At 32.3% G+C, this 11,055-nt stretch overlaps 2 long non-coding RNA genes across 5 annotated transcripts; both read right to left on the bottom strand.

The window, feature by feature from the left end:
* Positions 1–2,180: 2,180 nt before the first annotated feature.
* LOC145807771 (uncharacterized) lies at positions 2,181–5,922 on the bottom strand. 4 transcript variants are annotated; one of them, XR_014351138.1, is made up of 4 exons: positions 5,482–5,572; positions 3,322–3,652; positions 3,060–3,232; positions 2,181–2,923 (listed from the first exon to the last, which is right to left on the bottom strand). It is a non-coding gene; the product is annotated as an uncharacterized LOC145807771 (long non-coding RNA). The 4 variants fall into 4 exon arrangements; XR_014351139.1 differs by lacking the exon at positions 5,482–5,572 and adding an exon at positions 5,831–5,922 and having other exon boundaries at positions 2,181–3,232; XR_014351140.1 differs by lacking the exon at positions 5,482–5,572 and adding an exon at positions 5,587–5,701 and having other exon boundaries at positions 2,181–3,232.
* Positions 5,923–6,057: 135 nt separating this feature from the next.
* Positions 6,058–8,548, bottom strand: LOC145806717 (uncharacterized). Its single transcript, XR_014350187.1, has 3 exons — positions 8,298–8,548; positions 8,016–8,204; positions 6,058–6,176 (listed from the first exon to the last, which is right to left on the bottom strand). It is a non-coding gene; the product is annotated as an uncharacterized LOC145806717 (long non-coding RNA).
* Between the last annotated feature and the right edge of the window lie 2,507 nt (positions 8,549–11,055).

Raw genomic sequence — 11,055 nt, forward strand, 5'->3', positions numbered from 1 at the left:
CTCTTATTCAAGAAGAATCTAAAAAATTGAAGGAAAAAAAAAATAATAAAAGATGGAAAATAAAATAAAATTAAGCTTACTTGAATTTTTCTCAATAACAAAAAAGTAATTGTTTAAAAAAATTGTCAGACTTACCAACTTCTTGTCGCAAAAACTTCATTCCAAAATAAAAATAAATACTAAAACTGCCTTCAGCAAACCATTCGTTTGGAAAGTTGCTATTTTAGTAGGCTATTTTAGTTTTTGACTATTTTAGTAGGCTAAAATTTTTGTGTTTGGGAAGATGATTGAATTTTTTTGTAGTTGGATGTGATGTTTGTGAGAGAAAAAGTAAAATGATTATGGGTTTGGTGTGATATTTTGTCTTATTAGCTATTTTAACCTATTTTATCTTTTTGTGAATTTTAACCTAAACTAGGCTATTTTTTTTCTTGCCAAACACAATATATGTTTCTACAAAAATAGTAATTACTGAAATTTAAATTACGAGTTTCTACAATGACCCTTAAAAAAAAACAAATATGAACACTAGATTAAAAATAAGATAAAAAAATATAAAAAGTAAATTTAAGAAAAATTGTTAAAGAAAATATTTTTCACACTAAAGGTATTGGATAACAACCTAAGAAGCCGGTTTGAGCACAAATCATAACTCATATTGCAATTCACACAACCTCTACAACAATAAATAAATAAATAAATAAATTACATATAAAATCAAATCAAATAAATCCAAAGTGTTTGAAAATTACAAAATATCGAATGGAAGAAAGTTACATAAGAAAGAGTATAAAGTAGAAAGTTTATTTCTTTTCAAAATTATCAAATTATGGTATAATAATTAATGGCCAATAATGTTTTTCTAAAAATAATTTTAAAATAAAAAAAAAATTAACAATTTTAAAATGTGGATTTGGAGGCCTTAAAGGCTTCCTCATTAGATTACCTTTTTTTCTTGTATAATATATAGATAGATAGATAGATAAATTGGTGGCTAAATCATATACTAGTTTTAGGAGAGCATCCCTCTCGTCCATATTTTGGATTAAACATTTTTTTATTTAAAAATGTGATAAATTAAATAAGTTACAATTATCTAGTTGACTTAATTTTTTTAGAAATAAAATACACAAAATATCCAATAAAATGAACAATTTGAATCGTCGAAATAGGACCCATGGTAAACCCCACGGGCCCAAACAACGCCATTCAAGTCAAAATCTGAACTGAAAGGGATCCTCCTCCCTAGTTTTATTAGTTCTATATGCATATTTGTTGGCTAATATTATGATTTTTATTTTTATTTTTTCTAGTTTGCATCAATCAAGCTTTGCATTAAAGTTATTGTTTTGATTTCTCGTTAGTCTAAGATGCTGCTATGCATTCCACTGAAACTACTGCTAACTAGTTTTTGTTTTGTTGTATGAAATTCTGGTAATGAGTAAATTATTATTATTATTATTATTATTGTTATTATTATTGATAAATGTCTTGTAATGAGAAATTTAACCTTTATGTTGGATGCAGATCAGAGCTTACCCAAAGCCAACAACCATGAGATGTATACATGGGGAGACTCCTGGATCAGTGCCAAGACTCAAGTTAGTATTATCGAGAAGTTTATTATTATGATATGACTGTTGACCAATTTAAATATCCAATTGACTCGCAGCAATGAACCAATGAAGTCCAGCAATCAAGCAAGTCAGCTAGTTAACAAGCCACTCATGCACTAAAGCAGAAGTGAATAACAATAGCTACGCATGCACTACATTTCACCTAATTTTTTCTTTTTCAAATTACTTCTCAAATCTCCCAACCAAACATATCATTAGGGTATTAAAGTGAGTTATTATTTACTCACACATTATCACTACTATAACAACCTCTCTGTATGTCATATAGCAATTTTTTCTCTTATATATTGACCTTTTTGCTTTTGGATGCTTGAAAAATCTATTACATCTCAATGTGGCCGCATGCTATCTTAAGATGGGAGAATGCAAAAAGTCCATTGAAGCATATAAGAAGGTATGTTTGATAGACTACAATTCATTTAATGCAATTTCACACACTTTTTTCTTTTCCTTTTTCAAATTCTTTTCTAAATTCCCCAACCAAACATAGCATAAAAGAATCACAATAAAATAAATAAATAAATAAATAATAAAAAAGAGAAGAAAAGAAAAGATCATTTCCATGTATCACTTAATAAACACATTCAAAAACTCTTTTACATCCTCATCATCTTGTGGATTGACATGATTAAATTCACAAAGCACCTGCAGAGCAATTACCACAGTTTACATCTGCTGGCAACTTAAATTATATCTTAATTCCACAAGAGGAAATCTGCAGAGTAACATTACAAACAAATCACGCTAAATTTTGGTTCATAATTTCAATTCACTATAGGAGATATTCAGGTCATATTCTCAAGAAACCATTATCTTACAAAACGTTAAAAGATAGTAGCAACAGGACCATTAAATCACAGGCCGCCTTTAGAGATTGTTGCCACAAAAAACAAGTCTCAAGTGACAAAATGGGTACAAACTTCAGTTAGCAATCCAACAACATCCTAATGAGCCCTGGACACCTTCAATGGTGCCATTGAGACTCACTTCTGCACCTACTCCCACTGGTTTCCCCCCAAACAATCCCATTTTAGCTGATATGTCAGAGCATTTATCTCCATTGTATATGTAGCACAGCATATGTTCTAGGACAAATGATAGGATTGTATTGCGTAATAAGCTAAGTTTAAACAAAACATTAGCTTAATATTTCAACCAATTGAAGAAAACTAATAAAAAGTTTTCATGTACACAGGTTGACATTTACTTACGGAAACTTATGAATTCATCGAATTTTGAGCTTCATGTGTCATGGCTCCTAGCTATCATCCTAAGCTCCTAGAAGCCTAAAGAATAAACAAAAGATAGTCAATTGAGCCAAAACAAACAAGATGATAAGATTCATCAAGACCTCCACAATACATAACACTAGTCTTACAAAAATGTAAATTCTTGGTTGTGATGAATCAAAAGCCCACTTACCACAAAAACATCATTCATGGTTCCTTGTATAGCTTACTAAAAATTGTCCTTTGCGGAAGTAATTTTACTTGTAAACTAGCCTCAAAAATCAACGCCCACTTATATAGTTGTCCGATGTAGCCCTTGAATGATTTTTCAAAACATTTTGCTACTTCATCTTCATTTTTGAGACCCTATCAAATAACATAATTTCAAAAAACAAATATCTTAGTACATCATATCCAAAGTACATTACACGAAAAAGGGGAAAAAAAAATATTACCAAGCTTGTAATTTTCAGTTCGTGAAAGTGGGACAAGCACTTGCTGATTAAGGCCAAGTTGTTCCTTACTTCAGTTTCAGATGTATCGAAAATAGAAGACACACATGGATCCTTTCTGAATTGACATTCGTAATTGTCCACATGCTGCTTTAGTTGCCTCAATATAGGATTGTTTTCAATCACATTGACACTTTCTCCAAAAGGTGAGATACTCATCACACTAGATAGAGAAGAAGATTTTCCTTTTATGAAGTTTCAAAAAACACGAGGAAAAAATCCTCACTCTTCTGGTGTCCAAAAGAGAGGCAATTTCGATAAGTCAGTAAAACACCTACAAGAAAAATGGCAAAAATAAGAACATAAAACTCACTATGAAAATAATTGTTATAACTACCTACCAAAACTACTCAAATATTTTAATTAATCATCTATCAATCCCTTACCAAAATTTTTATAGCACAACTGCATCTCTCCATGAGAAAAGAACCTCAACCAAATTTAAAATTTAAACTCAAAAAATATTTCGACACTTATATTTGATTTTTCAAGTCACTTATTTTTTCTGCAACAAACTAGACAATGGTCTGAAAAAAATCGTTTGATAAACAAATAATAAAAAATTAAAATTACACATAATTTTTTTTATTTGTAATGTTAATGATGGATGAAGACTTTCTTCTTTTAAAAAAAAAATGGAAATATATATGCACAAAGACAAAAACATATATAGCTACGAGTAGGTAACTCATAGAGACAAATTACATAGTCAAGTGAAGAAGTCTATTAGTGATCAAGTGGGGCAACCAATCACTCTATTTGATATGTATCAAACTTGATGGCACGAATTCGGCCTTTCTCTAACATTTTTGGGATGTGGTGGGTGCTAATTTTTCATGTCCAATCCATAGCTTTTTCCACTCAGGTCATTTGTTACAAACCATGAATTATAAACACATTGCACTAGTTCAAAGATTAAAATCCCTCCTCTCTAGTCACCCATTATAGTCCATCTTTCTATGTAGTGTTGTTTACAAGATTGCGACAAAGTTCACCCATTATAACCAATCTCTCTATGTAATGTTGTTTACAAGATTGTGGTGAAGGTTATGTCCAACATGTTGAGCAATGTAATGCATGTCATTATTACTAAGTTCCAATGAGCATTCAAGAAGGGGCAACAAATATTTTATAACATTCTCAGTGCCCTAGAAATAGAGCATTATCTTTAGAATAAGAGGTACAATTCATTGCTTTCAAACTTGATTTAACAAAAACTTATGATACAGTAGAAAAGCCTTATTTACAAGATGGCCAAGTTGGGTTTTGATCCTAAGTGGATTAGGTGGACAGTGGCTTGCCTTCCCGCTGTCACTTAATTTATTATTATTAACAATACCAATATTGTTCAAACTTGTCAATCTCATACCAGACAATGTACCGGTTTTTCCATTTGTACGGTATCGGTATTGGTAAAATTCAGGTACCGTTTCGGATTTATCGCTACAAATATTATATATTATATATTTATTGAAAAGATCATTCAATTCCAAATAACTTTAGCACGAAATATGAAACACAAGTTTATATTTAAAAAGACTTCAGTACAATAGTCATTCAATGTTTCACTTTCACAGGTATGAATTTTGACAAAGACCGAATGAAGTTCTTTACAGCTTCTATATATGTTTGCTTATGGCTTCAACAACTCAACCAAGATAAAAATAAAACATAAAGAAAATAAATATTTACAACAAAATACACAAAAGCCGAGTAGAGACAGTGATAGACACAGAGACAAAGAGACACAAATACTCTGTTTATGGCATTTTATCAAACACCTAGCAGACACAAAGCATATATTCATACATAGAGAAACTACAGAAATACAAGAAGAGAAAAATCATACATAGAGAAACTACAGAAATCCAAGAAGAGAAAATCTAAATAGGGAGTCAAAGATACAAAGAGGGAAAACATGCCGAGATTATGAAATCAAGTTCAGAATTTTCTACACAAAAGATTCATAGCCAAAGGTGTAACGATCAGTAAAAATTTGAACTTTTATTTATTGTAATTGGGCCTAAATCAAGTTTAAAAAACATGTATAATACTATTGCTACAAAAGCCAAATTTAATAGTTTACAATATAAGAGAACGTACACGTATCATCCAAATGATTCATTTTGCTCCCCAAATAACTTTGCTAGTAAGAGTCAAGATAAATATAAATAATAAATAAAATAAAAATCTAATAAAGGCACTTACTTTGCATTTTCACTTTCAAGATAATTTATAAAAATATTCATTTCCATGTTTGCTTCATAATTGGTATTTTCATTTATAGCCTTCACAACCACGGCTAATTCTTTCCATTTAGAAATTGAAGTAGGACACCGTGCAATTAAATCATGTTATTTAGACTGAGAAACTCGTATGTACTAATAATTGTATAATAAGAATAAATTATACAATTTTTTTGGTAAGTAATAAATTCTACATTTTGCCATACCTCTCAATTTAAAATTTGTCATCATAACATGTCCACCATTCAAAATATAAATGTCTGACAGATCAAGTGTGCACTTAACTATGGTATCCATCAAATGCCTTACCACTAGAAGTAAGTCACTGCATTGATAAAAATATTTATTAATAAGCATTAAAAGAATTATAATTATTTGTATCATGAAATACTAAATTTTAAGTATTAGTACTTGCGTCTAAATCTTTTGGTAAAAAGGTGTAATCCGATTATCCTCATAAAATTTCTTTACATTAACAAATTTCTCCAAAATGTCTTTCAAGCTTGTACCTTGTTTCCTGAAGGCTAAAAAAAAACCTCCTTCTCCTTCCACCTAAAATATGTTTTATTAAATACAAATAACAATTTAGCTCGTATTAATTAACTAAAAAGTATGCCAATAGTAGCAATTCATTTTCAATCAAATATATAACAATAGAATGCCATTTCTAATTTCTTTTGCAATGTATGTTAGGATTTTCTTTTTGTAGTATTGACCCTTTTATGGTATTTTTTTTTTATGTTTTGGAAGAATTTCACACGGCATATTCAATTTGGATGACACTTTGCTACCAATGGATGTGAAGGGTATCCATAATATTTCTCAAAATAAAAGCAACAATCATATTACATACAAAGAAATTTGAAGCATAAACTTGAAATTAAATATATAGTTTGACTGTAACTTCCTCTAGTAGTGACCTCACATTTTAAGTATACAGTTCTTAAATGGATGCAACCCAAAACCAAACCACTAGATAGTTTTGTCAAAGCTGTATGGAAACTAGACAAGCTGCCACCATATCTTCTTTGTTTTTAATCCCTTCTACCTCCTATTACTCTTTCTTATTCTCCATTTACCACTTTATTTCATAATGTTCATTATTTTTACCTTTAATTTTTGAATCTTTGTACAACTTAATTTAAACTATGACACAAACCAGGTAAGTATGTATATTGAGTAATATTTATGGACGTCTAGTGAAGGGTGTTTTTGTCATTTTTTGGTTTTAAGCCTTAAGTGGTCTAGCTGAACCAATGTGACGTTTTTTTGGGTCTTTAGGGTTGTTTTATAGAATGCATGAACTTTAAATGAACGTGCAAAAAGTACGACTATACGCATTAGATTGTCAAAACCATTCTGGGAAAGAATTAACACTGTAGCATATATGATAAATCGTGGTCCATCTATTCCTTTGGATGGAGAATTACCAAAGGAGACCTAAAGCGGAACGAGGTAAAAGTACTCCAAAAAGTAACCAAAAAATAAAAATTGATAACATTAGCCAAGGGAAAATTATAGGTAGAAGAGAAAGAATATATAATGAGAACAATGAAAGAAAACTACAAATGCAACTAGAGAGAGAAGGGAAAAAAAAAAAAAAAGCAATTTCCAACAGTGACGTATATTTCCTACAATTACGAAGACATGAAATCAAAAAGAAGCAACTAGAAAAGGAAATAGATGTGTGTGTGAAAGAGACTATCAGACTTTTATTCAACTTGCACTTTTTACAGTTTTAAAGCGTGGTGGACATCGGCTTAATAGCCTGACCCAATTATTATAGTTTTTTCGAATTAGAGTTTCGAATTAGTGTTTAGGCTCAAAGGATCTATACAGGCTAAGACACAAACACTTTTTTTACCAGGCTTGCGATTAGTGCTTAAAGGCCCCTGGCCAAAGTTTATATAAATACTATGTTCATATACATAATTTTGTTAGCATATTGAAAACACTTAACCTCAATGAAATATGAATAAAAATTTAAACCATCAAGGCATGTGGTAGTTGTAGTGATTTATTTTTTCTTTTCAATTTAAGTTATTGATTTGTATTTCATAGTAAGATGTCAAGCCAAGCTCAAGCCCAACGTCAATAAAGGATGGACTCGGGTCAATATTAGCATCCCGTGTCGACCCAAGCTTTAATCTCATGCATCATAATTTGGAAAATTTACCTAAATCTAATGTGTTAAATGTTATATAATATACTAACTTGTCAAAATTTTCTTGTATGAAAATTGAAGATTCAACTAAACCAATTAGCAATATTTCTTTAATTTTTTCTATATATTTTTTAATTATTTAGTAAAAAATGCACAATCCAAAAACATGCAAGTACAAAAAATACTCAAGATAATATTAGATTACTTTATAAAACATAAGGTCTCACCGTAAATTGTAAAACATGCGCCAAGTTCGGATGTCGACGGCGCATTAGAGCACCATAAAGTTGCTTGGCCTTGTCAGAAGACTGGAATTGCACAAGATGAAACATGCCACCTTCCTTGTTTTGGTTGAAGTACATCTCTTGGCTACTAGAAATTGAAGTTTCGGTCCAAATGGAAGCACCAAAAGATGCCTATAGATAAAGAGAATTTCTAATAAAAAATCATAATTAAACAATTTAACAAACCAATGAAAAAAAAATAGAATGATAGTATGCGAATATCACAGTATGGCTCCTCATGTTGCACTTCTTCCTCGTATCACAATGAAAAGAAAGAACAAGAATCCTGATATTAAAAGATAAAGTAAATAATTAGAAAGAAAAAGGAGAAGAATGATTTTGAGGGAGTTCTATTGTACTTCTATATAAAAATAAAAATAAAAACAAAACTCAGTTTTTAGCTGCATTTTGAAGAACAAAATAAGTTTGAAACTCAAAGCGCAAAATGAACAAACCATGAATGTACTTATTAGCATAATGCAGTTTCACCGAATTTCATGATGAATAAATTACAATTTATAACACATAACAAAATCAGAATTAGCCACTTAGGTGAGTCCAATGGCTAGAACACATGTATCTCACTTAAAGTCAGATTACCCTACAATATACCAAACAATAGGCAAGTGGGTTTGTGAGTATTGGATTATTGGGCATGGTTGGGACGGGACCAAGCTTTCATTGTGGTTGCCACACAACATAATTGATACTTTGTGAGCAGTGGTGCTCAAGACTGATGATGATAATAACCATAACGAAACCATTTGCAAGTACTCTTCAAAAGGAAAATTTTCAATTAAGTCCACCTTTGATTGCCTTCATCTGGAGCCCAACTCAACTTGGGTTGATTCAGGTTGGACAAAGTTTTGGCATCATTCTAATCCCCAAAGATGGAAGCATTTTGCGTGGTTGGTTGGCCAGACATGATGGGCTCCTAACCAATGCTATGAAGATGAGAAGACTGTTAGAACAATCTTCTGTGTAAATAAAATAAATGAATACTAAATCAAACAAAATAAAATAAAGACTTACAAAATTTATTTTGTCGAACCAAATAAAAATTAAAAGACCAAGTCGAATGTGTGACACTCTGTCCTTAAGACAGATTCGCCCCGCAACGGTGCTTACGGTTGAGTGGCGCCTATCTCCCAGAATACAATGATCTTCACAAACTTATAGTAGCACTCCACACAAATTTGTACAGCGAACTAGAACCTTGTGTTCTTATACTCTCTTTATTTTATCTCTAAAACTAGAATGAAGATTAAAATGCAAAGAATAAAATCTGGACAGCAATGAGACAATAATTTCAAACTGTTTTTCGGATGTGTAAAATGCTGAAATATGGTATGTATTTATAGGGCCAAACAGGTATGAATTCAAACTGAACAGGTGCAGTACTCAAACAAACAAATTCGGTTTCAAACTGTAACAGATCTGTTGGCAGTTTTTCGGACAGATAACTGCCCAGCAGTTTGAATCTATCTGGGTTCAAAATCTGTTTGAAAGATAATCGGAATAGGCACAATTATTTGGAAAAATTTGAATTCAAAAATTAAAATTCCCGTAATAATTTTTGAAAAAATTCAAAAGAATTTTGTCCAAAAAATTAATACAAGAACCAACCCGACCCACAACCCACACCCGCGCCCGGCCCGGCACAACTCGGCCGGACGGACGGTGGCAGTGGCGCACGCGCGTGTGTCGTGGTTTGGGCTAAGGTTCACTTTGTCCATAACTTTTTCCTTCTACAAACTTGGGGTGCCCCTTAGGGTCCAACCCAAGTGTTGTAGGCTAGAGCTTATATATACAAATAAACTCTCTTAAAGTTTCAATATGGGACAACCCATTAAAAGGAAACCCACATGTAAATCTTTAAATGTCCATTCCTCGAACCCGAAAACGACGTCAACTTTCCATTCACTCATAAATGGTTTTGATGAACCGTCTTCACCGTGTGACTTGCCACGCGGCAAGGAACACTTCACCTCTTCGGGCCCACCCCAAAAGACGTTCGGGGCCCGCTCAATTTTAGGCTTAAAGTCTGCCCAAAATAAGCCTAATAAACCAAATTTTCCAACAATCTCCCACATGAATGGAATTTGACAGAGAGAAAATGCAACAACATGATCTAATTACAGAGAGTACAAAAATTGGAAATATTCTGCAAAGGATAGGTAGCTTTTGGCTTTGAACCTTCCCTTGTGAGACATTATCGGATTTACTAGCTAACCAGTGAACATGATGTCTTGAACTGTTCAGCCGTTTGTATAAACCAAGATAATAGAACTCACACAGTATATCCCAGACACAGTTTAGTTCTCACTATTGTGTTCATTTTGGCCCTAAACAACCTGGTTTCTCATGAGTGCTCTAGAGAATTGTAGCCCTTCACTCATAGAACCGGCCTAGTTCACACTCATATAGGTGATTCTTATAAAGAGTATCCTGCCATACTTCACTAGGTTTACCTAGATATAAGAATCATTAAAAGTATTACTTAACCTAAAACTCTGTAGTCATCACTATTTCATCATAGAAATGGGTAGGAGTTTAACTCCCCAGTGATCCTTCTGAGTCATTCACAACTCGGTTGTCCCTTTGAACCTAGATCTTGGGATCTCCAGTCAACTAGGTTGGGTTGCCGTTGTGGTAACTCTTATTTAATAGGCTTAAGTTCCATTCCCCTCGATGAATTCTCGACTAACTCTCTTGCTAACCCTTTGGTTAGTGGATCCGCTATGTTGTCTTTAGACTTAACATATTCTATGGAAATAATTTCATTAGAGAGTAGTTGTCTCACGGTGTTATGTCGACGACGAATGTGTCGTGACTTACCGTTATATATATGACTCTGTGCTCTACCTATAGCTAATTGACTATCGCAATGTATGCATATAGCAGGCACCGATTTTGGCCATATTGGAATATCTTCAAGGAAGTGGCGAAGCCATTCTGCCTCTTCCCCTGCTTTGTCTAAAGC

Source organism: Camellia sinensis, chromosome 14, assembly GCF_055761805.1.
Source record: "Camellia sinensis isolate YWXY chromosome 14, ASM5576180v1, whole genome shotgun sequence".
In the NCBI taxonomy this organism is placed as follows: Eukaryota; Viridiplantae; Streptophyta; class Magnoliopsida; order Ericales; family Theaceae; genus Camellia; species Camellia sinensis.